The following is a 6000-nucleotide window of genomic DNA, read 5'->3' as shown; positions in this document are numbered from 1 at the left end:
TCACTATTATATCCCGTAACAGGGCCAGAGGTCACTATTATCTCCCGTGATAGGGCCAGAGGTCACTATTATATCCCGTGACAGGGCCACATATCAGAGCAAAACAGAATCAGAATCACCATATCAGAGTCAGAATCAAAGTCAGAAAGTCATGCCAAAGGTTTTTCAGATGCCACATCATAACAGAGTACAGAACATAACAGAATCAGATCACAAAACATACTTTATGCACAAAATTTCATATTCGCTCTCTTTTTCAAAGTTCAGAAATAGAATGTTAGAAATAAGCTCATGTCTACCCCAGTCATGATAGAAAATACTTTCTTCTTAAACAAAATCTCATGAGTAATGCAGACCAATTCTCTGAGGTTGTTTTTAGATTTCTTTTCATAACAAAACATACACATTTTCTAAAAAGGACCTCAGTTCATTTTATTTAATGCAAAGTCTAGCATAGGAACCCCGCTTACCTGGACTTCTTAGCTTTTCAGAACTTTCCTCAAAAATGCCGAACAAATATTAATCGTCACCTATAAATAATCACGTAACTTCCATAAATTTCCAACTAACCACATATTTCGATATTAAAACTTAAAAGTGCTAAAAGAACCTATTTTAAGAACCTCAAAACCTAAAATTCTCATAATACCTAAAATACCAACCTTTTCCAAGACCAACAATATTTACTTAATCAAAATCGCACTGGAGAAGAAAAATTTATCGAAAAAGTATTATGATAATTATAGAACTCAATAAAAATTAATATTCAAAATATTTAACATACCAACAATATTTTATAAATAAAAAGAATACATTGATTACTAAACTTTTCCTAAAATAATTCATGAAAAACTCACCTCTTATGAAAAAAAAGATTTATTTACATTAACTAACAATATTATCAAAATACAATATAATATTTATTAAAACTTAAAACAAAATCCTAATTAAATATAAACTCAACACACAAATTTCTTCTCAGCCGAAACTCAAACCGTGAACTTTCCTAATATATATTAGGTTAAAACTAGTAAGTGCAAGTTAAGACTTTACTTATAACAGGCGATAAACAAACAACAGAAAACAGCGAAAAACAAGCAGTGGCGGCAGGGACTCACCGAGATGGAGAGGTGCGACGGCGCGGCGTGCGACGGGAGGTGGTGCACTCGGTGGCTATGCACTGGACGAGAAAGAGAGAGAGAGATGCACGGTGAGAGAGAGCTTACGGGAGAATTAACCGAACGTGAGAGACAGAAAAACAGAGAGGGAGATACCGTGCAGCGAGGCGGACCTGGGGGTGACAGAAAACTTCGCCGGCGGTTTCTGGAGCCGCAACGTGAAGAAGCTCACGGTGGTTAAAGGTTGCAATGGCTCACGGTAGGAGGAGAACCATCCTCTGTTTCGGGAGTGAAAAACAGAGGCTGCGGGATGGCTATCGAAGGCTACGGGTTCACGGCCGGGTCACGGTGGCGGCGTAAAGCAGCGTTGAGGAGGAGCAAGCAGTGACTTGACTTCCTTGGGAGGTTGCGCTTTCCAGGAGACGGTTGGGGATGCAGGATGGCTTTTGGCCGTGCGCGGGCGAGTCTTGCCGTGCGATCCACTTGCTCAGCGTCTCACGTGGCGCAATGGTTGCCCGTGGTTGAGATTGACCTGAGCTGGCCGTGGGTGGAGTGCAGCTCTGCACGGGTTGCTGCCGCCACTTCTCTAGAGAGAAAACATGCATTTAGTAGATTAAAACCCTAGAAGATCACGTACATGCATGCGGTAAGGAAGTGAAACTGCTTCCTGGTTGCGTCGGGCTGGGCTTACAGGTCCACTCCATGCATTTCGGCCCACGGTTAAACAGGCCCAGTCCGAACAAGAAGAGTTCAACAATACCAAAAAAAATTAAAGAGTAAATTTAAATACAAACACTGATTAATATCAAGAAAGCACATCAAAATAAATTTCACAACTTAAAAAAAATATAAAATAAATCCAACGAGAAAAATTCGATAAATTTTCAAAACAAGAACAATAATATTTAAATTAATTATAAACAAAAAAATCTTCCACATAAAATAAATAAATACGCTAAAAAAAAAAAACACGGGGTATTACATTTACACTTGTTAATCGTAACAAAAAGAGGGTCAACAGTAAACATCATTAATAAATCACATCTATCTCTGCTCTTATTAAAGGCCAGGCAGCACTGGTATGCTTAGGAAATCTACAAAAGTACTTAAAACTGTTCAATACATTGCAATGAAGGAGACTTTTTAGGAGAAACATGTATAAAGAGAGTGCCTTGAATATTAAAAAAACAAAACTTCAAACATTATCAAATCACAAACTGCAAGATGGTTGCATAACCGTGTTAAATAACTACTGATTGGCAGGATGCAAGAAAGTTACAGAAGTAGAAATGTGAATACATATTAATGATAACCATAACTTCTGTAAACTAATACTCTGCCTCCAGGGTTCCCTATAGATTCTGTAAATTAATACAGTCTCCCCCCAGGAATCCCAGTTGATACCAGAAATGTTTATGAATCTCAAGCTCCTTCTTCCTATAGCCATAAATTCCAATACGAATCTTTTTTTTTTTTTCATTTCAAAACAAAGATTAAGATAATGGAAGAAACAGTAGGGATCATGGCACCTGAAAAAGATCCATAAGAGTCTGGATAACTGCTAAAAACAATCCATCGGACTCCATGATATATCTTTGGAAAAGCCCATCACGCGCTATCCTACAACCATCGCTACTAGAGAAGAAAGTGGTGGAGAAAGGAGCACCTCGGCGGTTAGAGTTCTCGTTAAAACGGAGGAGTAATCTGACCCACCAATCACAGAAAAAGGGAGAAAAATTAAGAACCAGGTAAAGGTTAACGGCACTCTCATTCTGGATCAGGCGAACCACCAGGTACGAAAATGGCAATGTTGTTTCCATTTAGTAAAATCTGATCAAGCTTTGTTATCCGTCTCCCTTCAGCAGTGATCTCATACTCTGTGACGTCTTCGAGGACCATATTGACCTAGACGTCGAAGCCCCTGAGAGTACCAACGAGCTCCTTGTCCCCCTTCATTATCACCCATATCTTCGACCCAATGCACCTATCAATTAGTTCTGAGGGGAGCAGCTGCGAAGGATTGTTAGCGGCCATTGAGCGTTTGAAAGAAGCGAGCGGTGGCAGTGCGCGAAGCGACTAAGGAAGGCATTATATGTTCTCGTGTTCTTTCATCACTAGAAGATTATAACGGCTATTTTTTGGATTTTGTTTAAAATTCAAATTAAAACCACGGTAACGTTGGCGATTGGCCGACTGGAGTATCAGCTTTTATCTTGAGAATTTCTTTACACTCTTTTATCTCTTAAAAACAAGTATAAATCATCGGAAAATGATAAGATTATTCCTCATTTACTACTAATTTACTCCTCTTTTTATATTTTATATTTTTTTTTTTTTTACTTAATGGTTAAAGAAGTGATTATTAGTAAAATTATATATTTTTTTAATTTTTTCTTAATGATTAAGGATGTTAAAAAATACTTAAAAGAAAATGATAAAAAAATAAAATATTTAAAATATAACATGAGTGGTAAAGGAGGAGTAAACCGGTTGGAAGGGTATCATTACCCTAAATCATCAAGAACATTATATTCACAGCCTTTTACAATTGATTTTACAATCTTTTAACGAAAGGAACACCAAATCATTAGAATTATTTATTTTCTATTGGATGTTTTTCACAAAATATAAATTTCTATTTTCATTAATTAATTTCGATTATAATTTTTCATTGATGAATTCAAAGGAAACATAAATCTAGTTTATTGTAAATTCTTAATTTATGAGATAACAAAAAATAATCCATCATATCAAACTAACATCAATGCCTTAATATGAATTTATAGACTTATTTTATTTTATTTTTTATAGAAATACTTTCATTAAAAAATATCAGCACTACAATAATTTCTTAGCCCAAATGACTGGATCAATTACATTAGGAAAAGATCCCCACCTCCAGCTAATATCACTAACAATCCAAGTGTGCCTTGCAGTGCAACTTCATTATAATTCGTCCCAACGTGTCTCATTTCACAACTCTGGAAACATTGCATAAGCTCCTTGATGACATTACCAACCAAAGCCATAGATGGTTCCAACTTTTGCAATTCTTGTAATAAGGTTAATGGTTCTGATTTTTTTTTTATATGTTGTCGATTAATCATGTTGTTTCACTTGCTATAACATTGATAACATGAATGACACCCGACACTACGATGGTTTTGTGAAATGGGTATGTGAAGTTCACATAATAACTCATTAAGCGTGCAAGTTATGTGCTAGTAACCAATTATTATGAGCTTTTGGTATAAACTATAAAGAGACAGAAAGGCTACCCCATTAGTTCTCAAGTTCCTTTGGGATCTTCGTACTAATCTTCGTAACAAATAGTGGCATAGAGTCTTCATGGTCTGGCATTATGGTGCCGTTTAGATAGTTAGTTGAAATGAGATGAACGTTGAAAATTGAATAAAATATTGTTAGAATTTTATTTTTTAATATTATTATTATTTTGAGAATAAAAAAATTGAATTATTATTATATCTCGAGTGGAAATTTGAGAAAGCGGTAATAATAAGATGAGAAAAAATTAAATACCTTTTATATCCAAACAGAACTTACAAAAGGACATGATTGGCTTTAGCCTTTCTTTTTTAAGAGATTTGTTTATTGGGTCATTTACCTACAAGTTAACTACTCGTGAACCTGGGGATCATGTAGAGGCTAAGAAAAGAAAATTTTGTGTATGTAAATAAACTCCTCGGCTAGCTAGTGTATTTTGGACTCTATTACAGGGACTGATGCATGGGACTGATAATGTATTTTGCCTTTACATTTAAAAAAAAAAAAAAAAAAAAACAAGACAAGACAAAATGGACTATCGGTCCTATAAGCATTTTCCATCTTTTTATTTAGTTATTTATTTTTTCCATCCAGCAAAATGCAAGAACAATTTGATAATGAAATGCATGATGATCAGTTAATTTAGAAGAGAAGATACTTTTCATATTCTTTAAAATCTTACTTATAAAGTGTTAGTTGAAGCTACATTCTCAAGGAGTTAAAAGCTACATCAAGAAACATCATTAATTTATAGTCTTTGCACCTCACTATAACGAGACATCCTTGTGTGCAGAAAGTTTCAGTTTTTGAACCATTGCAGCACTACTCTAACATCTTTTAACAAATGTGACGACTCTACAACCATTTAACAAAGATAAAAATTGTATCAACCTTAGGAAGAACTACAACGAACACTCAACAAAAATGATTGCTCAAAAATCTTGTGTCCTGACACTTGAGAAGTATTATAAACATTTGGAAATTTAGAAACTCATGGAACCAGGAAGATAAATAACAACCTAAAATAAAGGCGTGTTTGCTAATGGTTGGCATAGTTCAGTTAGATGATCAGATAAGCACTTAAGACACCTAAATGAGAGTTGACATTGCCTTAAATGCTTTTCCTCACAAGTAACTGCAAAGTTATGTCCGAGTCCAATCACCGTTTACTATAGGATATAATTACCCAAAAAAGGAGAAGATGAAGAGTTGGATGGGTTGGAAGCTAGAAGTTAAGGGGGGCCTAGAGAGTAAAGGGGAAGAATGAAGTTGAAGGTACAAGGGATTGAATGGGTAAATGTGTAAAAGAGTGAGTAGTAGGTGGTCAAATCTTATTCGTTTTATTTTTATTCGAATATGAGTTGAGATTGGACTCTTCAATGATTTGCATTTTATATTCACAAATAGTTTTTTTAAATATTCGAGTGAGTTCGAACTTATGTTGCTTCATTTAGATAAATAGATTATTTTATTTTATTCTATAATTTCATTTACAAATTTTGACGAAGATTTTGCTAACATCTTTATAAAGTTTCTATATACATAAGTCAATCATTATATTTATAATTTGCATAAAAACAATTAACCATTAATTAAT

At 34.7% G+C, this 6000-nt stretch overlaps 1 pseudogene; it reads right to left on the bottom strand.

Moving 5' to 3' along the window:
* Positions 1-2843: 2843 nt before the first annotated feature.
* LOC109020847 lies at positions 2844-3199 on the bottom strand (annotated as a pseudogene).
* Positions 3200-6000: the final 2801 nt, after the last annotated feature.

Source organism: Juglans regia, chromosome 10 (assembly GCF_001411555.2).
Source record: "Juglans regia cultivar Chandler chromosome 10, Walnut 2.0, whole genome shotgun sequence".
Classification (NCBI taxonomy): Eukaryota; Viridiplantae; Streptophyta; class Magnoliopsida; order Fagales; family Juglandaceae; genus Juglans; species Juglans regia.
Note: the sequence above shows the minus strand (reverse complement) of the source record. Positions and strands in the feature narration are given on the sequence as shown.